Genomic DNA, 23989 nt, shown 5'->3' with positions numbered 1-23989 from the left:
CGAAAGAGGCGAATGAATGTAGTTTTAAAAACTTAAAGCCTCTATAAATAAATAAAAACAAATCTTTTCCATTTTTTGGAACTGAGTTTCTTTAGTACTTTAGTAACTGAGTACTCAGCGGCTTACGGAGGACGAACTTTCTGTTGTGGGAGAAACCGGTATCGCTACTGAAGTGCCACCGGTTTATCTTTATTATCTAGCATTATCTAGCAAATTATAAATCAAATATCTATCATTGGCCAGGCGTCTCAGGCGTGGATTTCATGTTCAGTCGTGTAGAGAGCGGCGCTGATTTTTGTTCACTAAAACCACGCAACCGCTAAAAAGTGTCCAGATTTTTAAAACTCTATTTATCTATAACTTTTGTGTCTAGAATAAAGCTTTTTAAAATGTATGATCAGCATTCATTGTTCTAAGTTGTTTGAGTGCATTAGCACTAGAATGTTACACATGACTGTCGATGGACAATAAATGACTAACTACAATCAAATATGGCTGTTCTGTTGAACGGTACAATTTGTGCTTTATAAGAAGAAATAGTCATTTGAGTACGACACAATGAGAATTAAAAGAGAGTTATAGAGTAGTTGTCATGAATAGCCTTCGCGTGGTAGTCGTTTGCATACATTGATGTCGTTTATGAACCGGAATAATAGTCAAAGCGCAACAGCACGCAGTATTGGATGCGTCATCATGCTTCTCACCTATTGACTAATCCTTTCTATTGGTTTTAATAACTATTCGCCATATTTAACTGGCGATTAGTTATTCTAAGCCATTATCTAGACATAAGGCCTGATTATCTCTTACAAACGGAAAAGTCTTAAGGTAAGCTTGTCGATATAAACGAAAAAAAAATGCATTATGAAACCGTTCTTGTGACAGACAGGTGTCGTTAAGCAATTTTCTTTCGTTAAATCTTCAAAATCAATCTGTCAAAGTGATGAAACCAACAAAAACAAAACCAAAAGTATAAACAAATGTTCTTGTTGAGAAGATATTGTGTGTTCTACCTGATATTTTGATATCAATATTATTTTTCAAATCATGTTAGCGATAATAGCATTAGTACTGATGAATGAACGGAAGATCTTACTAAACAACGTCGGCTGCTTCGTAGTATGTTCGATCCTTTGGAACTTACTAAGCAAGCGTGAGTTTAACCTGTGAAATTTTTGTGTAAAACCTTTTCGATATGTTCTCGAGGTTGTTCTTTGCCGATTTAAGAAAAATTTTCGTGTATCGAAGGAAATTTTCCTCGATATTCGTGATGATATTGAGCCAAAGTTTCCGCCTGTAAAGACAAAAGGACTCACGCCAATAGAAATGTTGGCTGCTACGCTGCGGTTTCTTGCGGAGGGGAGTTACCAAAATGGAACCGGGAAAGATTTCAATATAGCAATTGTTGTGTGTTTAAATATTTTGGAAGAAACGTTGGAGCCCAAATACATTTCATTAGAAATGGAACCAAATGAGCAACAAGTTGCCTGACGATATTTTTTTATCCCGTAGTGGCATCCCTGGCTTTCTGAATTAAAATACTCACATTTTGATTGGAACTGCACAAGAAAACGAACTGGAAACACACAGGAACCAGTGAGTTTGGCGCCTTTCCGTTTCGAATAGATGACGGAAAACAGTTTGACAAATACGAGTCTTCGTTTGTGTTGGAGAATACAAAATCTAGACAGTGTACTTGTAAGTTTGTCTTTCGTTCAGTTTTTTTTTTCAGAACAGACAACACAAACGGCTGTCATAATTCAAATCTTCCGTTTTTGACAACTTGTCTTGACAATTTGTATGTGATAATCAGGCCTATAGACAACACAAGGCAATGTGATAGAGGCATTAGCGTGGAAATATATTGAATGATGTTAAAATCGGATCACGATGTATGACGACATCTTAAATAGTCGGAAACTGGTGAAAATCAAAACTATATTACGAGTGTGCGTATTCTATATGCATCTTTGAAACGGTTATAATCTGTAATTCATTTTATTCTAAACTAGTCTTACAAGTATGTATTGGTGTTTGCTACTCTTAGCATATAGAATTGGGAACGGCCAGTGTTCGATGTACGCATCTTATTCTATTACTTATTATTACAATTGTGTTGATACTCAATCTCAAAAGAGCAGCTAAGACCGCTGCAAATAAATGTGTTGACTAGACGCAGACGTAGGTTCGCTGCGCCACCAATAATGGCGTCGCCGATGTAGCACTTTTTCCCAAGTGCAAGAAACCAGTTGGTGAAGTGCATCGTTTCCATTCCTCCATTCCATCATAACCATCGTGAGGTGTATATCTCTCACGAGTGAGATGAGGGTGTGAGCAAATTGAGCGCAATTTAATTTGCAACATTGTTACAAACTAATGCCCGGCGCTCTAGCTCCCGCCTCCACTCCGGGCAGCATTGCCACACGGCGAAGGAGTAAGAGCGTTGCAGTCGAAGAAACACGAAACGCCTCAGATGATGGCGGCGGTTCTTATTGCCGCTGACCCTCTATCAGTTCCTTTTGCCGTGCCCTTGCCTCGCTGTTTACAGGGCGGCTATGTTTGCGCGGTGAGGAGGGTGGGGGGGGGGGGGGGGTAGTACCGCGTACTACTGCCAACTTCACCACAATTATTCCTCGTCACGATACGATAACTTATGGTACGACAGCATGCAGTTGCATGCACGTAGTGTACGTACGCTAGACACTATCTGGATTGCATAGCTGGTGGAAAAAGACGGATGTTAATAATCGGTAGAGTTGGGGCGTTGTGTTTGAATATGTATAAATAGAGATACAAGATTTACGTTTCACATAAGAGTAATACAATCGAGATGCAGGATAGAAGATTTTAATGATGTGCAGGTTTTCGATGCTTGTTAATAAATGTTAAAGATAACAATGATATTTTGTTGTTGTCAAATATTAATTTTGAACATTTTCCAATACATTAGGCCTGATTATCTCTTACAAACGGAAAAGTCTTAAAACAAACTTGTCAATACAAACGGAAAATAAATTTGCATTATGAAACCATTCTTGTGACAGACAAGATTCGTTGAGCATTTTTTTTTCGTTAAATCTTCAAAATCAATCTGTCAAAGTGATGAAACCAACAAAAACAAAACCAAAAGTGTAAACAAAACGTTCTTGTTGAGAAGATATTTTGCGTTGTAGTTGATATGTGAGCGATGATAGCAGTGCTGATACTAAAGAACGGAAAATATTACTAAACAACGTCGGCTGCTTCGTATTATGTTCGATCCTTTTTGTGTAAAGTCTTTTTGATGTGTTCTCGTGGTAGTTCTTTTCAGATTAAGGAAATTTGAAGAAATTTTCGTGTATCGAAGGAAATTTTCCTTGATATCCTTATTGAGATTGAGCCAAAGTTTCCGCCTGTAAGGGCAAAATGATTCACGCAAAAAAAAAAAATGCTGGCTGCTACGCTGCGGTTTCTTGCGGAGGGGGGTTACTAAAATGGAACCGGAAAAGATTTCAATATAGCAATTGCTCATCCAACTTTATTCGTGGCATTTACCAAGTGTTAAAATATTTTGGAAGAAACGTTGCCGCCCAAATACATTTCATTAGAAATGGAAACAAATGAGTAACAAGATGTCTGACGATATTTTTTTCTACCGTAGTGGCATCCCTGGTTTTCTGAATTAAATTACTCACATTTTGATTGGAACTACACAAGAAAACGAACTGGAAACACACAGGAACCAGTGAGTTTGGCGCCTTTCGGTATCGAATAGCTGACAGAAAACAGTTTGACAAATACGAGTCTCCGTTTGTGTTAGAGAATACAAATTCTTGACAGTTTACTTGTAAGTTTGTCTTTCGTTAAGTTTTTTTCCCAACAGACAACACAAACGGCTGTCATAATTCGAATTTTCCGTTTTTGACAACTTGTCTTGACAATTTGTACGCGATAATCAGGACTTTAGTCTGTAAAATCGAATCACGAACTATACAGCTGGATTCATACTTTTGATGATAACCTAAAAGCATAATAATTATTCATTATGCGAGATGAAACACTATAGCTGTAGTGCAATTATTTATAACAGGATACATGTGTGCGCAAATTAATGCATGTTTTGCACAAAGTTGATTGAAAATGTCAATATCAAGGTTATGTGCAACTAGCCAGCTAGTACGCTTATACTAATAAAATCGATTGGAAAAAATGCATCGAACGCATCACGAACGTATTAACATTGATTTATTCATGTATGAGCTTTCTTTATTTGTTTAAAATAATCTTGATGGAGCTTGATGGACAAGTGCATGTAAACCATCAATAAACAAACCAAGAAATGTATTATACGTACGTGTCACTGACAAAGCAAAAAGTCAGATTGGAAATGTAGCCTTGCAACAATGTAGCCATTACAGCATTCTACTGTTAACTTATATTACAAGAAAAACTAGCAGTTAAGGATTTTTTGCTCGTTCAAAAACTCAAGTGAATGAATCGACTCTAAACGAAATTTAGTGATCGTATCGTATCTCTCTGAGTGTTTCATTAATTGGAAAATCTAAAACATCTACTTGATCCTTGAGTGAAATCGTAATAATGACAGTTACATCCGGGTAATACATACATTTCGAGAAAGAATCTACTTCTTCATGGTTTAACGACCTCTCTAAGGCCATGCCGGCCAGCGAAATGGCTTACTCGATACCGCTTCGATACCGCGTAGTTGGTTATTCAGTCCTCACTACGGGGGGACGGTCCGAATGGGATATGAACCCCAGTCCTGTCGTGTGAAGACCCACGTGTGGGCACCCCAAATATACTATTGGGGATAGATTATACCAGTTGGTGATGCTCTCAAGCTCTCAATATTCAGTAATGCAGTCGAGCTCGACATCTGTGACATAGGCCATTCATGCGAATGTAGGTCACTGTGCGATTGTGCATTGTTTGTCATCATCGCGTAGATCTCCATAATTTTATGATCTGTAGCTGATGTATGGAACTCTGTCTCTTCAAAGTTAATTTAAGCCAGGCGCCAATTGTGGTTTATTTATCAACGTATTTTCTTGTTTAATTTAATGCATCAAAGCATGTATACAAATGATCAATCATACAACATTGACCATCACTTCACTGATGTGTACTTTGCAGATAAAAGGGTTTAATTGAAGAAATCGACCGTAAGTTGTTACTACACATGGTCATTAAAAAGGAAGAACGATTTTCGTAGTTCAATAAATTAACAATTTCCGCTTCGTCCCGTGAACACAACGACCATTGCCTTATTCTTTGATCAACATACTACACATTGGTGGCATGAATGGCAGCCAGAAGAAATAGGTCAAAATGTTGACGGATAATTTGCTAATAGTTGTATGCAGCTCGCGCTGCAGGGTACGCTCATGATGATCGCAATATCTCTGCTATTGTACATATGTGGGTTCGGATGTACGGGTGTTTATTGTTGGCACGCGTAAAAGCATCGTAAGAAGAGGTGAGCAAGAACGGTAGTGGTGTTCGTCATTCGACACGCTAGAAGGTGGTGGTTAACGAATCCGGTTACCACCTACCAGATCCTTCCGGTAATTTGTGGGCAGTACCGCACACCGAAGCATGCCGGGTGGTAAGTAAATTGCATAAACATTGGCGTTTCTCTCCAATGCATCCCACCGGTGGGAGATACATACACAATCATCAACATAAACTGTCGACGGCATCGGCATGATAAAGGTGGCAACAATGTTGCAAAATTAATTTAGTTTCTTTTCCGCCCCTTGTCGATGGGGAGGTTGTAGCAGCAAGGGCAGTGCAGTGAAGTTCTCGAGGCTTGGCAGGGGCAGAATTACCATATTTTAAGATCGTTACAAGACAGCACATGCGGTAGTAAACGTTGCTGCTATTGCTTGCACTGCGTCGATAAGGATTGTGAAGCGAAAAATAGGAAGTTTGTATGTACTTTTTCGAGAAACGAGAGCAAGTGTAGTGTTAATTGTCCGAAGGAATTATGCCACCATTTATGGCCGTAAATAACACTTCTCAGGTGTTATAAATAATTTAAACACATCCGGCATGTTGTTAGCATAAATTTAGAATTCTATTTTAAACGTATATGCAACTTTTTTACTCAATTATCAATGAAGAAACAATGAGTTGTATTGTCAGAGGCTTACACCGTGCATTGATCATGCAAACCACAATGGTAAACTATTTCATTTGGCATGTAAAACACGTACAGATGAGCAAAGACATTCGTCGATACGGTCGATAACACCCGTAGCGGGTGGTAGGTATGCCATGCACTCTAAAACAACGCACGGTGCTAATCAAAAACGGTACTTCGTTTGATTGAACCAAACCGGGCAAATCGTTGCGATAGGTCAGTGTCATTGGTGAAGTGCATCGGTGGTGTATGTGTGTGGCCATCGAGCGTGCAGCGTCAGTCAATGCAGCTGGTTTATGATTAGCTTGTTTATACATTCTCCCAGACCTCTGGCAAAAGGCCACAAATGACGCCTTCCCATTGGCGGAGACCGCCCACACAAGGTGCAAGGTGCAGTATTATGCAGTTGTTATTTGTGGAATGTAGGCGACTTTGTTTTGATGGTTAAAGTAAGTGGTCCCCATCGGACAGTCTTGTGACTACCTGGTCCATTCCATCGAATGGGTAAAGGAGAGATCACGAACGATGAGACTTTCGCCCAGGAGCGTCAAGATGTTTTGTTATGATAATGTTATGGTATATGGCAAAGATGCATAAATGCATTAGATTCGCTCACTGTTTCGAAATAAGTTTTAAGTTGTTATTTGCGGATCCTATGCTCGTATGAAATGCATTCGTGGCGTGCCCTACTGATTGATCGTACGACGAGTATACTCGCGCGGTTCGAATTAGAGAGCCTCAAGCGATGACATACAGCGTTTGGAATGGACGGTAAACGAGCCGGGGTAAATGATGGTGGAGAGAGGTGGGCAGGGTAGGTAGTGTGTGGGCAGGAGTAGATGGCTGGGAATGTAGCGTGCACTAGGCCCGGCCAACTAAACACAACAGTACATGTATGTGAATGTTTCGATTGCTCTTTGTTGTTGCGACGCCGTCGTCTGCGGTGTTGTTGTTGTTGTTTCTGTGTGTTGTGGCAGGTCTTTTTCCTTTCATTCATCCATCCATCCATCCACAATCATCCATCCGTCCGATTCCGCCCGTTCGTTTGTACAATCGCGCGTCACTTGTGGGTAGGGTTTTGTTCATTCATATTAAGCCAACGAATCCGTCCGGTCATTCATTGGGCGAAAAGTGGGAGAAGAAAAAATAACTCCACACGCGACGAGATAGTTTATGAAGGGAAAAAGTGGTTTCATTCATAAAACACCGTTATCTGGGGTACGGTTGGCGCGGTTCGCAGTATCGCAAGTGGTGTGTTTGATCGTGCTTCAACTGTTGGTATAGATCAAACCACACTACGTGTACTGCTGTTTCGAAATGGGTAAATGATCTTTAGATATTGGTCGTACTGGAAAGACTCACTTTTGCAAAGGTAATGGTGCAAAGTTTCAAGCTGTTGGTAACATTTAAGGTAAAAATGAGCCATTGATAGGCTTTTTTGCGTCTTCTAAGTCTCAACGGGAGTATTCACATATGTTGTATGCGTTTCATTTGTGGTCCATCTAAGATTTATCTACGAAAGACTTGACGAGCAAGATGAACTTCCGTTTGGACGCGTAGTGTGCTGGAATTGAAATCATGAATAATGTAGTCGATCAGTCACCACACGTTAGTGCATTGTACGTGGCGGAGGAGAAAAATGATAATATAGAAAGCAAAACCCAGTGATTGTGGAACGTTAGTAAGGAAGTTCATACATTGCTGTAATGAAAATAATTTTCGTAGCAGGTTATACACTCCTGTGCTTGCTGGTATTATAGCTTTAATTCGTAGATCTCTAATTTGGTTCAAATAGAAAGTTGTAATTCATTTATCCGAAAGATGCACGATGTCAAATATAATAGAATCATCATTCCATGAGAACGCTCGTTATAACGAGGTTAGGTTTGCTGCAGACCCGTTCCGTATATCTAAACAGCATCAAATGCATAATGCATCTGATCGTACACCAACATGAACATCAACGATAGCCATATTAGATGGCACACAAAATTGTTATTATTTTTGCTATCAATCATAACGTCTCAGTCACCGGTTGAACCAGTTTTACAAAGAGGTGTGATGGTCGGTCTGGTCAAGAAGCACTGGTGTGTTATCATTCGGTTTTTTTTTTGCTACCGATATATGGGGAAATTCCCATATGCCTCCCAATGTTCGACTGGGATACATTTGATCTCTACCCTTTCTACAGTGATGACGTTAATGATGTGCATTAAACAGTGCAGGAAATGCATTATCTTTCGATCCATATACTGTTGCGAGCACGGGAATCGGGCGCACAGTGCAATAGGCGATTGTGAGCGATAAAAAAAAAAAATGCGTACACTTTCACAAGCCTGCTTGTTGTACCCTGTTTTACTGTTTCACGCTATTTTGCTCGATAACTATATCCTACGTGCCGTTTTAAATTGTGTCTACAGCAGATGTTTGAAGCTAATACCAAAAATCGACACGGAACACAAATTGAAGAACAGGGTAATAGTGATCAAAAGTCATTAAAAACGAATTACTGTAACCTAGTTTTAAACAATAACTACCAAGCAAATGCTAGTTTGCTGTGGCTGTGCGTGCGTCTCTTCTTGAACGTACGTACAGATTTTAATGTTATGCCATTAGTCGTGAATAGTAGATGCTGGATTGCTGTGGATAATCGTAGTAGTAAACGATGTAATAATAAAGCAGCATGTAAAACTGATCTCAATATAATTGCATTTCAGTTGAAATACAAACCCTTAAACACACTACTAATCGTGGGCGATTTTCTAATCTTGCGATAGTCTCGGCTCTGGTACAATACCAGATTTGTGGAATACATTTTATTTTGATGATCAATGTACAGAAACAATAAATAAGTATCTTGTGTGTGTTTGCTACGTAAAGAGATATTAGGCCTGATCGTGAAACTCAAACGTCTTCTCAAACGTCAAATAATTGTCTCTTTGGTATTATGACTTTCCGTTTGGCTAAATCAGACGTTTAAAAGTCGATGACAGATGGTTGTCGGCCTATTGTGGTCTTATGCTAATTAACGAACCAGCACAAGTGCAAAACTAAGGGTTTTTTTTTATGAAACTCTTACTAAACGTATCACACTGCATCATATTTTCGTTGAAAATGTGCGACGGTAATGCAATTGCCATGCATACGTTGCTCACCTGATAATAGGCCTGATTGTCAAAGCCAAACTGAAAACTTTCCGACAAAAAAACTCTAAAAAAACGGAAGCAAATTTGTATTATGGTCTAACGTTAGAGTCGACGAATGTTTCGTCGATTTTTTGCATACATTCATACAGGCACAGGTTGCTCAGTTCATACATTCACAGATGATTTCATTCGAATTACATATACCTATCTTTAATTGATAATTTAGAAAAGAATCAGTAACTAATGACTTTGTTTGATTTAATAATATACTTTTTGTGGTGGACATTTTTTCGTGGCGGACTTTCTTGGTTCTTGCTTCAGAATAATTCCTGCAAACCACCAAATAAAATCACTAAAACGATTTCAAAATAATTGTCATAACATATCCAAGTAAATTTTATACACTTTTCTATGGATTTACGCTTAAACATGGTTTTTATGAATGCAAACTATACTTTCAATTGCACTTGACTGACGGAAAACTTTTGGTCTAACGCGCGTTTCCGTTTGGCACAGGCAATGCAAATTTTTGACTTTCCGATCAACAACCATCTGTCATCGATTTTTAAACGTCGGAATAAACCAAACGGAAAGTCATAATACCAAAGTGACAATTACGTGACATTTGAGAAGCCGTTTGAGTTTCACAATCAGGCCTAATGAAGCTTTTAGTTGTAATACGGTCACTGACGTCAGTCTTCACACGGTAGGACCGGGGTTCTCGTAATCCCGGAACGTTCCTTCCTGATGGACCTGATTTATCGGAAGACATGGAAGTGACTCAAATAATTATCATTTTAACTGGAGGCAGCTCGTAGCTCATAGCTACAGTTTTAATGTTTCTTGTTTTGTGCTTCGATCAGTATCTGTGAGCTGTGTACAATGACCGGGACAGAAGACTGAAGGCTGCTCATCCCTTGTTGAATTTGCGTAGCAACGTATCCTACGGGCATGGTCCTTACGGTTATGGAAATAGAATAGGCGGGTTTTGAAGATTCGTGGCGGTTTCCATCCAGCATGCCCCATGCAATGCAAGGTAAACAGGTTTGCAGGAAAGCAGTGCAACCTATAAAAGGGTGTTCATAAAAGCTCAGCAACAGTCCCGTTTTGCAGAAAGGAAAAAGATATGTAACCGAACCAACCGGCTAAGGGAAGGTCTCAAGGTAAAGTGCAGTTGCTGAGACGGTTGCGCTTCTATATCTTAAGCAGCTTTATGGCCGGCGGATGATAACTTGACTTGCTACCATTGCTAGGAGTCCTATACGTAGTTTTTTGTTCGCATCCAGCAGGTTCAATCGTAGATCAGGCGAGCTCTAGTCGAGATGATGCAAGGCAGCATACATGTCGTTGTCGATGCGCTTTCATTCAACCCCGTGCAAAAGTCACAGACGGTTTTAATGGCCGCTGTATGCGTAGTAGTTGAAGGCTTTCCACTTTTTGCAAGCACCACGTCTGTGTCCTTTTGGCTGTCGTTCTTTTAGCTTAAGTCTTCTTTGAATTTATCCATTCACGTATTAGTTGCTTACACACCGCTCATGACCCGCGGTGTGATAGTTTTCTGATCCTTCAAGGTTCTGAATCCTCGGTAAGTGTGGGAAGTTTTGGTGTTTTGCGAAGCAATAGTAGAAAGGTGAAACTCAAATCCTATAAATCATGACATCGATGTATGCCGAATTTCTTGACTGAAAAACCCACGCAATAATTGCAATGTACAAAACGAGGCAGCAGGAAAAAAATGCAGCAACAAAACATGGAAGAGGTTTGTCAAAGTTTGGAAATGGCAGGTGATTTGCGAACCTTCAAGGCATATGATATATTTGTTTTGAAGAAAATGTGTGGGTATTTAACAATGGTTGAAAGTAAGAGGGATTTTTTCTACTTTCCTACATCTATTTTTGCTGTCCATTTAAGTAGATGTTAAATGGCGACGTATGGTTACGAGACTAAATAACATCAAAACCAGATGTTGTTTCTTGAGTTGAGGTTGCTTACATTGGAAAGAGCAAAGAAAACAGTGTTTAAAATAGGTCATGAACGTCAGTAAAGGAATCGCTCGAAAGATGACCACGAGTTTAAAACTAAAATCAACCAAGTTCGACGATGATGAAGTAATTTAATGATTTGGCGTTCCGGCCAGGAATGTTTGCCAATGTTTGAGGAGTTTCGGAACATCATGTAACATGTGATATGGTATGTAATGGAGCAATGCATCAACTATGTAACTGTGCAAAAAGTTAAGCCATTCAAATGAAAATTGCTCATGTATGTGATGCTGATAAATATTTACTCACTGGCATACAACCAGCTTCATAAAACGCTCGATCGGTAGGAGGTTGAGGCAACATCTCTGTGACCGACTTGCTATGCTATGCGCAAACTGCGCAGTTGAATAGTTCTAACAAGGTTGTCGCTCAACCCAGTACTCAACTTTGGCTTATTTAAAAGTATTGCATAGGACTGACTAGTGTATTGCATAGGACTGAGCTTTCTTCGTCTTTCACCCTGTATTACAATGATTGCAGATGGAACGATCAATTGGTCAGTGTGTATGTAAACATGCCATTACAGAATGTCCCTTGACGATATGTTCATGAAGTATTTTTCTTAAATGATATTAAATGCATATATGTACTGTAATTTATAAAATGAAACATGCATTGGTTTCATTATAACAAGCTAAAACAATATATCATATCCAGCAATAGTAATATTTGAAATGGTTGGCGAAACAGTTGGAAGCGTTACGGAAACGCTTGGCAAATATTTGAAAAGTAACCGTTGAAATACACATTTTTACGTAAATGCGTAAAATATCCATGACAACAGTTACAAGAACTTGATTCAGTGATTATAAACAGAAACGTATTCTGTCATCTTCTGTCAAAAGATAATTTTTTTAACAGGTATTGCAAATATTTTATTTCTACCTCAAATTTCTAAAGAAAACCATGCATTCTGATTGTAATTATATTCGGTGTGAAAGTATACGTACATTTGGGAATTATTTAGAATTGGAAATTAGAAAAAAATGTGTATTTCAGCAGTTATTTTCATAATTTTAATATTTGCCTTCAAACCGTTTCTCTAACCATTTCAAATATGACTGTCCAGTTCTACTTGACGATTGTCCACTTCAACCTAGCGTTTGTCCAGTTCAACTTGACCACTGTCGAGAAAGGGAAACTGGACAACCGCCCAGTTCAACCTATTTGTTGTCCAGTTTATCTTGAGCTTTGTCTAGAAATGCTTCACACTTTTCTAGTGCTGCTCAGAAACCCTGTATTAAAAATCTACAAATTTTGCTGAATAAATTTTTTATTCATTTTTTCAATTCGATTGAATTCAATAAAATATAGATAATTTTATAAATAAATTTAACTAATTAATAGATTAACAGTTTGAAACAAACAAATTAAAATAATTTTCGCTGCATGGACGTTAAATTACATTCCAATGAGTTATGGGAAACGTTTCAAGATGAAAAAGTGTGTTTGTCACAGAATTCCTAAAATAAAATCTTGAATAAATCCAACATCACAAAAATTTATTAAAGACAATTGAAAATAAAATGTTTTTACTCAAAATACACACTCAAGATACACAAAATATCTTTCAACAGACAGAAGGTCTGTTTTTTCTTTCTGACTGTAAAGAGCGGTCGTTTGTGTTTGACATACAACTGGAATGACGTTTGCTTCGCATCTTCACATAAGAAAGGTTTTTCTAGCATTACAAGTTTGCTGTAAACATGCTTCAACAACTGGAGCACACGATGCTATGTGAAATCTTCCGCTCTGCAGCCACAATGTTGCACGCCCGCTTGTAAAACGTTTACCGCAGAAAATCGATCATTGTTGTGACTTACGGAAAGGTAAAAGGCTAACAAAAAGAGGCAAACCTATTGCTGACAGAAAGGTATGATTGGATTGTGCAGCTACAGCAACTGTTCGCTTATTGGTGTGGTTTGTTGGTTAGTTTGTGTTAAGTTGAATGAGCTGGCTGCTCGATCCGAGACGGCTAAGTGTCACACTTCAAGTGCATCTACAGTGGGCGGACGAGGAGAGAGAGAGAGAGAGAGCTCCTTACCCTTTGATGGTAGTAGAGGTGCATAAATAAATAAATTAATATGTTACCTCGTAAGTAAGGCAAAGTTGCTTCCGTCGTCGCCATCATCATCGTCGTCGTCGTCGTCGTCATCCCTCGATCATGGCTAGGCGTTAGGCGCAGATCGGCGTTTGGAGAAGCAACCGTATGGAAATGAAGGTGGAAGGAAGTAGCCGTGTGCACTATTGCTGCATCGATGCGATTTTACTGCACCCCCATGCATTTCGCTGCTGTGAAGTCGTACAAGTGCGTGTACACTAATATGCAAACTGGTCAGCCGGTTTGCATCGAGACGACGACGCGCCATCGAGGACGATGCCTTCAATAGGTTGCGGAGGCCATCGGCGGACTGGTGCAGTATTAGCAGAAATGCGGACTTGATATGCAAAAAGGTTTGTGTCGGCTTGCCGAAACTCGACACTCCTCGCAAAGCTTCCACCAATTGCTACAGTTTCTGGCATTTCAGCTACGCATATCACGTAGCATTGCACTTACGCATGTAAAGCTTCTGGGCAAGCAGAAACGAGGTCGAATAGATCACGCGTTTTGCATGCTTTTGGGGATTGATTTTTTTTTGCTTCTTTGATTGTGATTTATTCTTCATAATGTAGACTCTTCTTGGCATTAATTTGTTGTAGAAATGCATTTGACATTTTGTTTGAACATTACACATATTTTCATGACATTATTTTGCTACAATTTATGTTACACGATGTTAAGTTTTCTTTAGTGTGTATTTTGATGAATTTCAGTTTCTTTTTCTAAAGCATCATCATTGCTCAAATGAAAATGATAAGTTTACGGAGATTTTACCTAACAAAAGCTTCTTCCACTACCCGTAGTATTTGAAAAGAAAATGGATCACTTTTAGTGTGAAATGGTTCAAGACATTTTTTTGTCATGATCATAGATTATTGCTTACCCTGTATGTGGCTTTTTTCTCATGTTGCCCCCCCCCTCCCCCTTTTCCGGTTGCAAGAACTGCTGCAGGATGCAGCTTCCTGCACTGTGGATGCTGTGGAACGCTGCAGAAAGATTCTATGTACAGACCGCGAAGAAGATTATGTGCTCTATTTTTGTTCCTATATAAAATGGTGGTTCAGTGTCCTCACGAGCGCTTTGGTGATGGTGACGGCGCCAAATAGTAGTATTCACGTTTGTAGTACTACTATCGGCGTAATGCACCACTACGCCAGCACACGAGATCCATATAACTGTGGCTGTGAATTGTATATAATTTCCGACAAGAGCAGTAGTAGCGAGCGAGTGCACTCTTGTGGTGCATTTGCTGAATAAATCTCTAGCGTTTGCAAGATGCGTGCATCTGTCGTAGCCGCTGGGATGAGCGATCGATAATTTGTAATATGTACAGACGAAAAAGTTATCTGTTGTATCGGAAATTTCAAATAAATTCTTGTGCAAGCTTTTGCTTTGTATTACATCGATATCAATCTTTCCCATAAGTTGAAATAGTTTATGTTTATTTGTGAAGTTATTCTTTTTTTTTCCTGTTGTAAGGTTTGTGGCAACATGATAATGTGAGACATTGTTTTGTTATTCACATTCGCATTCAAATATTTATTCAACTAGACAAAACGACAAGACACAGTTTCAGTTCAGAAAGGACAAAAAAAACTGTGATAATTTAGTATCGCCCAGATCGCAGCTTTTACTACACAATTGGAGTGTTTTCTTTGTAGCTCATTTTCATTCTGCTACGATACGGAACATAGTAAATTGTCAGCTGCTACGCTCTCAACCTTCGGGAGGCAAAACATGAAAGGGCGCGAAGCGAAGATTTGATGCGCATAATAATGCAACAAGCATTTATGTGTTGTTGGAAGAACACAGAAAATTAATCAACCATTGATTGTAAGATCATACTTTGCACTGAATAAAGGAAAAGCTTGAATTTTTTTTCCAAATATTTGCCAAGTTTTATTTCTTTAAAATAAATAAAACAATTAGGTTTTCGATTCTTCCAATTATTGCTACAAGTATGTTCAAGCATGTGGTTGATATCATTTATATATCCACTTATGTACGGGTTACGAATATCACCAAAAAAAAATCAACTGTACGTATCATGTGGTTGTACCAGGTTTTCGCGAAGCAAAAGGCAAAATCTTGCGAGAAAAGTTATGCTTAATGCGCATGCTCTCATAATAACCATTTTCCATGTACCTGAGTTCATCTGCAGATAGAACCATTTTATCAGTTGTATTCTGCTATCTTTTCGGATATCGCTTGGCGGATTTCATGTAACATGATTGGATCTTCTGTATTCGAAATTTCAAACGGTTCATACAACTTGTTAGTCAATTTTTCATATGCAATCCTTTGACCTCAAAAATATTCCCATGAAAGTAGTAGATGCAATTATTATTTGGTAGAAAGTCCGGATAGGATTTGAACCCCGGTCCTGCCGTTTGAAGACCGGCACCGCTGTCGCCTACACCACTGGCCCGCCCTAAATATAATATGTATAAAGTCTTTATAGTTTACATGATTTATCATTATGATAAGAGAGCTATCAAATTCCTTGCCTTTAAAATAAACTTGTATTGATATTTGTACCCCTCGCGGTAAAATAGAAAGGATCTCGAACAGATTGTGCTGCTGCTGAAGCAACCGGTGAGTTGACATAGTGTTCAGATGGAGCCGCCGGGTAGGTTATGTTGCTATGGGCAACCAAGTCATGTAGCGTGCTGTTTTATCGATCGAATTCGTTCTTGCCCATCGAGTTTACACCCCGTGTACGAGAACATTGCGGTTTACATGACAGTTGTAAGAGCAACCAGGATGCCAAGTTATAACTTTTTCGTTTCGTTGTTTGGTGGGTAAGAACGGTATGGGTGGATTTGGTTGAAAAGCGAGCCAAAAACAGCTTGCACTTTTGAGAATCTGGAAGAAAATTTCGCTTATACTTTACTGGAATGGTTTGTCGGTCGATTGAGCATATCGATAGTAAGCTATCGATAGGGCGACTGTAATGGCTGATGCATAGCAGAGTTTTCCTTTACAAAAGAAATGCTCTCCTGATCCTTCTGTATAAGAATTTTGTTAACTGGACGTCCATGGATGGGGACATCACCGGCTGAAATACAAAAAAAAAACTATGTTACACCAAAGTTGTGCTCGACAGCTGTGTATTCTTACAAAGCGTATTTTACAGGGGAGCTGTACTGGTGAGGATGAGAGAGAAAAGTATTTTCTCATCTCTTCTTTTACAAGGTTCGGTTTACAATTACATCGCTGAATCAAATCCGAGTTACAGCGTTTGTAAGGCAGTAACAGAAGCGCAGAACGACCAGCTGGTAGCTCAATCTGCACCCTGAAATGGGCTGAAATCCACCAGGCAAAACATAAACGCGCACACACTCGTACCTAACTTTTCATCCCTTCAACATTACTTCACTTTTTGCCAGTCCCGTCTTGTAGTACGCCCACACGCTTGCCCCATCATTTCCAAAGGTTCGACGCCCGCATACAATGTTTTCCAATCTGTTTCCCTTTTTCCTGTCTGCCATCATCACCAGGGGCGGCGAGCAAAAGTCCCTTCAGTCAATGTGCTATACGTGTGATGGAGCCCGTGCCGTGTTCTTCGGTCCTTGTTCTTCCGTTGGTGGAACTGGAAATATATATATATATGTGTGTGTGTGTGGGTCCACACCATTCAATGGGTGATGGTTTGATGCGCGAGCATGCCCATTGGTATAGTAAAGATGGCCCTGGGTTGGGTCCGTAATCTCTGTGTACATCGCACGGTCGCCCAGCCGCACAACATTGTTGCACATAGGACGGTTGCTGCACACAGGACCTAGTTGCTAGTATGCATGGTAAAAATGTAGAAGTGAGAAGGCACCGGGAATCACATTACTACAGACACGAAACCGAGTCGCTCCCTTTCCCTGGTGGAGGCAGGATTGTTTTGAACCAGACCATCGCCATTGAAAGTTGTTGTTGTGTGCGTGGTTCCACAAACATGAAGATGTAGGTATGGCCTGAAACATAAAGCGAACAGGAGATGAAAGTAAATGAAAGTTCCTCATGTTCTACTTTCTGCGGGCGAGGCTGCTGCTGTAAAGTCCTGCAAAATTTTTGCAAAGGTATGCGAAATCAGTCAATGAATTATGGGCGGCAAAATGTGGTAGTGTGCGATATTTATGAAGGTATGAATCGAGTCCGCTGGTCCTCCGATAAATGAACCATCACACACTAAAATCCGGTGCAAATCGAAGTACAGTACAGGTGGTATACAATTAGCTGTAAATTGAGCGGGCTTTTTGCTTGGTAACGGTGTTGTCTCCTGGTAATACCCCGTGCAGTAATAATTAAACGGATAGTACACATAGTAGCATTTCTTTGATATTTTTATATGAGATGCAGTATCTGGTAATGAATACTAAGGATTGTACTGTATAAAACACGCCAAATATGAAGCACGCAATGCTCTGTCACAAAATTAAGATGCAAACCTTAAATTAACTTATCCCAAAAAATATGTGGAAAAAAAATTTTTTTTGAACCAAGTCTCCCAGATGTTCTTATAGTGCGTGCCAAATACTACGGTTTTTTTTACATCCACGAATATTAAAAACAAGTAAGATGAGCCAGAAATGAAATGAAAAATTGTCTGTCTCTGCATCAGTTGTAACTGAGTCAGGGTAATAGTAATGGTAATGGTTCAGCTGGAAAAGTATCAGGCGCCCACGACGCAATGTGTATGGCGTACTATGTAGTGGAACCAGGATACACCTAGTCTCTGGATCATCATCATCATTTTCCCTCCGACGTTACATCTTTTCTTTCTCGTTTCCACCCAATGCAACGAACACAGGCAAGATGTTATACATACACGCAGCTTCCATAGCAACATCGATCGATCTATATCGCCTGTTAGACATGAAAGCAACTCAGTCTCTCACAACAGTTTTGGCGGGGACGATGTAATGGGGTGTTGCTGAGGATTATCTTTAAAGAACGTTATTTAGCAGCGTTACCTGATCGATGGCAATTTCAGAAGCATAAACGAACAACTGTTGCTTGAGTCAATTGGATTCTAGTAATGACTAATCCGGATCTCCAAAAATTCAGTGTCATCGATGCAAGTAGTTTTGCGCAATGTTTGCAAAATGCAGCCGATTGATGGTCATTTGGTTTGCTATTTAAAATTAGGTAATGAATTATTCAATCGATCCATACATTTTTTTTTTGAAATCTCTAACGCCTTAATAATGACAAGATCAACTTTCGCGCTCTTAAACTTTCCATGCTTGTTAATTTTAAATTATTTTCCTTATTTTTCTTTACAGGTAAGAACTACGGTCGGAATGCCAACTTAAGCGCCGTAACATAAAGGCGGTATGAATACACCATCTATATTTGCTTTTTTAATAATTATTTTTTATTACGAAATGTTTTTTAACGTAATATAAATTTTTTTTATTAGTTCAATAGCAGTTTAGTGGGTACTGTAGTTCTTACTAAGGGTGGTGTTATTGCTCGGTGTCATGCCACTAGTTGCAAAGGAAATGTATGGGATTTGACAGATGAGGTTGAACGTCAAACGTCAAATCCCATACATTTCCCTTGCAACTAGGCGGCATGCCACCGAGCAATGGCACCAGCTTAAGAGCTAATTAATATTGAAATCAATAGCAATTTTCTGTGGGAAATTGTTATGCTCGCTTTCTATTCTTTTCTATATGTAAAATCTTCCTTGTAGAGGGAAGAAAAACGTTGACAATGGCGATAAATGCTGCAGCCAAAGGAAAATGTCTCAATATTATATTTCCCTTCAGAGAGGTGTTAAAATTATGACCTTTGTAACCTCGAGAAATTAATTCAGGTCAAAAATGTGCATATGACCTCTGGGGCGTTCATTCTAACATTACACCGAAATTGTGCTGTCTTAAACCAAATCCACCCTTATCATGGTAAAATAATGCTGCGATGCTTCCGTAGAACATTTTCCCACGAGTATAGTAAACTGAGAGTAATTGTCGATGCGTTTGCCAGTAGGCTTTCTGCGTTGCGATCTTAAATGGCCTTCCCAAAAAAAAACAGTAAAATGAACACCATTTGCATGGGCGGTTGTTCGAGAATAATGTTAATGAAAATCGTGCCTTATCTTCGTATCTGGTCGGTGCCCGAATTATGTTTGGCAGTTTTCCGTTTTTATCAACATTTTCACCAAATCTTACGGGTCCGTGCTCGTGGTAGGTTAGACGAGAACGGGCAGTCCTATTTCGGTTTTTTTTTTTCGATCATAGCTGCTCTCTTCATATGAAAGCTTTTAATATGATTTTTTGTTTCAAAACTAAAAAAAGGCAATAAAGTGGATGTTTAGAATGTAAAGTTTTATAATTTCCTTCATTATTCTTACTAATTTTAAAAATATTCAAGGTGAATTTCTAATTCCTAGTAAAAAAATACTTTATTTTTGGAAAAGTTTTATCTAAGATACAAATATGAACACTCATAACATGTGCACAACAGTCAGCGTTATGTTCGGTGTTTTTCTACGCCGAAAGAGTAAGGGGACAAACGTTGGAAACGGAATAAAAATTTAAATCGACCCCACAAAATCACGTACCGACGATATGATTGAAAATTTATATGTGCCTGGTGCACATAAATATGTAATGATATGATTTTCATATTTTTTCTGCCAAAAGTGTTTTCTTTTCTTCCTTTTTTTCGCCACCATTGCACACACAGGTTTTTTTTTGTAAATAAAAAAAATTACCAGTACATTCTACTGTCCCCACGTGTCTCTTTTCCTTAATACATTGAAATGGGCACAATGGGCTCATGAACAAGTCTCGGTCCAAAGGGAACTGTTGTGTGACGCGTTCATGTGCGTGTGTTGTAGCGTATAGCAGTAAAAACGCGTGCCTGCGACTCCCACGTTTGTCATCAATTGTCCTGTATCGAAGGACATTCATATTTGGTTGAAATGAACTGTGGGAAATAACTAGGCGAATGCTGAAGTTTATGGGCACGGATTATTTACAACCATGTCGGCAAAGCATGCCGCTGAAACACATTAGTCGTTAGTAAGAAATCTAAGAAGTTGATCGTTCTTTTCGTAAACTCAGTAGAAAAGGGAAACAAAACTCGTTCAAACGCGTTCGTATCGATAAAACCGTATTCCAGTATTTATTACCTTGCCAATGGGCAATAATAGTGTATAAAATATCAGTTACGAGGGAGCTAGGTCTGTGCTCTTTACCGTTGGAGCTGTTACAGATTAGGAGGACCATTTTATATTAAATTGAGTCGGGAGAAACATTTCAATATATTATTTTCTATAAATCAATTTCTATTCCACCAAAAAAAAAAAAATATTTCGAATTAGGACAGATAATGGTTTTAAGTTATTTTTAATGTATTTTAGTTAAATATTTATCCCTCTTTTCGGGTAAAGAGCTACTTTAGTGTTGATTCTGCTTATGGAGTTTCAGTAGCAAAACAAATACTGTAAAACAATACGGCCCATAGTGTAAAGCACCCTTGATACTCCTCGCAGCAGTTTGAAGGGATGGCGTAGCATGTGTAGCACTTTGTTTACATAACAACACCATAAAATGCCAATGCATGAAAGTTTGGATTTCACTCATGTTTTGGTCATGATCGTAACTTACCTGCAGAAGAAACCTGAAATTTGCAAGCTATTATACCATACGAACTACACGTTCCCGCCAAAATTGACGGTTTGTTGGTAATGTTAAAAAAAAAACAAAAACTTAAAGCCCAACCGGCAGAAGAGAAATCGGATTGATTTTCGTTTTTACACGCTGATATGACAACACATTGCGCGCGGTTGTGTATGTAGACAACAGAGTGCACTAGGGCACCATGAACAGCATGAAAGAAAAATGCCATGTGTGCAGATTTTTTAAATGTAACGGAAAACATTGCAGCAACCGGTTCAGTGATTGTGGAAGGAACAAAAAACTTGAACGCCAACGTAGCCGGCGACTGCCCTCAGCTTTTTTGAACATCGGCTGCGCATTGTGCATGTGCACATTCGCAAAATTGTGCCGAACGTAAACACATAATCGTACGACGTAAACAGAAGTGAAGCAGCAGCACCATAAGCAGCTTCCATTTTACCGCCTTTATATGTCGTACCGATCGTACGTATGATCGATCGAGTGGTTGAATCGCTGGCAAGAAAGGACATTTCATCTTATCCATCATCTTCGTCATTACTGGCGGCTGTCTGCTCCTGTTGCTTCACAAGAACGAGGACAATCTCCAAACTGTACTTATTGTTTTTTTTTCTTTTCTTGCGGCGGGTTTACGGTACAATGCATTTTTGTTTTTACGAAACGGGTGGGGTACTCCACATTTTGTAATTTGGTTTGAAATGATGATGGGCATGCTTATTAAAATTGCCGCAGGGCTCTGTGGCATCATGGTCCCCTATAATTAACCATTTCCTCGAGGTCATTGATTCAGCAACGATGACCATCCACTGGTGCCTCACCAACCGTGGGTTTATAAGACGAGTTTGCTTGCAGTATGAATTTTACAACAATTTGAGAACTGTTTGTTTTGAAATATTTAAATGGCGCGTGTTTCTATAAATCACCTTTTTCATTACTATAAAGGCCTGATTACAACATACAAATTGTCAAGACAAGTTGTCAAAAACGGAAGATTCGAATTATGACAGCCGTTTGTGTTGTCTGTTGGAAAAAAAACTTAACGAAAGGCAAACTTACAAAAAAACTGTCAAGAATTTGTATTCTCTAACACAAACGGAGACTCATATTTGTCAAACTGTTTTCCGTCAGCTATTCGAAACGGAAAGGCGCCAAACTTACTCGGTTATATGTGTCTTCAGTTCGTTTTCTTGTGCAGTTCCAATTAAAATGTGTGTATTTTACTTCAGAAAGGATCTTCCCGAAAAGGACGGGAAATAAAGTATCGTCGAACATCTTGCTGCTCATTTGGTTCCATTTCTAATGAAATATATTTGGGCGGCAACATTTCTTCCAAAATATTTTAACACTTGGTAAATGCCACGAATAAAGTTGGATGAGCAATTGCTATATTGAAATCTTTTCCGGTTCCATTTTAGTAACTCCCCTCCGCAAGAAACCACAGCATAGCAATCAACATTTCTTTTGGCGTGAATCGTTTTGCCCTTACAGGCGGAAATTTTGGCTCAATCTCAATTAGAATTTCCTTCGATACACGAAAATTTGTCTGAAATCTGAAAAGAACAACCTCGAGAACATATCAAAAAGGTTTTACACAAAAGTTTCACAGGTTAAACTCATGCTTGCTTAGTAAGTTCCAAAGGATCGAACAGACTACGAAGCAGCCGACGTTGTTTAGTAAGATCTTCCGTTCATTCATCAGTACTAATGCTATCATTGCTAACATGATTTGAAAAATAATTTTGATATCAAAATATCAGGTAGAACACACAATATCTTCTCAACAAGAACATTTGTTTAGACTTTAGGTTTTCTTTTTGTTGGTTTCATCACTTTGACAGATTGATTTTGAAGATTTAACGAAAGAAAATTGCTTAACGACACTTGTCTGTCACAAGAACGGTTTCATAATGGAATTTTTTTTTCCGTTTGTTTTGACAAACTTGTCTAGAGACTTTTCCGTTTGTAAGAGATAATCCGGGCTAAAGCGTCATATATTTTAAAATCAACGTATTAAGACAAAAGAGAGCCCTTTTTGTTAATGATAAAAATACATATTTTTTAGTTATTGTTTAGATTTCTTAAATTTTTTAACCGACAATCCACAGCTCCTTTGCAATTAACTCGGCTGCTTCTGTAGTGACCAACAGTACTACATTTTCATTCAATCTATTTCGTGCTGAAACGGTAAGACTTAAAGCCTATATTTTGCAATTGTTAGTAAAAGAAGAAGATTAATCTCTTCAAATAAAAAAGAAGGATAACCGAAGGGAGGTTGGCCTTTCTCCGCAATCGTTTCTTTGCTGTCCGTTAGTAACTACGTTCGAGGAGGTGTAGTAGTGAGTGGGTAGAGAGATCACTGTGAGGGCGCCAGACTTTTCTCTTGCTAAATGTATGCATGTGTGTGTGTGTGCGTGGCGTGGGAAGATCCGCAAGGCATCTAAACAGGGAGTGCGTAGGTTTTTAGAATGCGTCCGACACGCGAGACAAACGTGGAGGTGGATGCAATAAAATCCCCAGCAGCAGCAGCAGCAGCAACGGCATACTCACTAAGGACGGACAAATGCACATCGATAGGCTAGCCTTTCTCTCTGCACCGCATTACTGGTTCCTTGCTGGGATCGAGCGGAAGCAGAATAGCTCGTGATTGTGTATACCCGTCGTCGACCATACCCTTGGACGATCAAACGATCAATCCGTTCGTTCGAATAGACGGTTAATATTAATTTTTCTTTTATTGCTCAATTAAAACGTGGGCGACCCCTCCTCTAGGCGGCGTGCTATGGGGGTTAGGTTAGCGATTCATCTGGGATAGTTCTCTTCGGGGGGTCCTCGATGATGTTGCATAGGCTGTAGTATATGTTATTTTGATCAGATCTTCGTCTTCCGTCCAAAAGGAAAAAGCAAAAGAAAGAATCGTT

At 39.1% G+C, this 23989-nt stretch overlaps 1 protein-coding gene across 1 annotated transcript in view; it reads left to right on the top strand.

Moving 5' to 3' along the window:
* The window catches only part of LOC126564172 (dual specificity protein kinase splA), a 76299-nt gene that overhangs the window by 28407 nt on the left and 23903 nt on the right, over positions 1-23989 (top strand). The window lies entirely within an intron of this gene.

Source organism: Anopheles maculipalpis, chromosome 3RL (assembly GCF_943734695.1).
Source record: "Anopheles maculipalpis chromosome 3RL, idAnoMacuDA_375_x, whole genome shotgun sequence".
NCBI lineage: Eukaryota > Metazoa > Arthropoda > Insecta > Diptera > Culicidae > Anopheles > Anopheles maculipalpis.
Note: the sequence above shows the minus strand (reverse complement) of the source record. Positions and strands in the feature narration are given on the sequence as shown.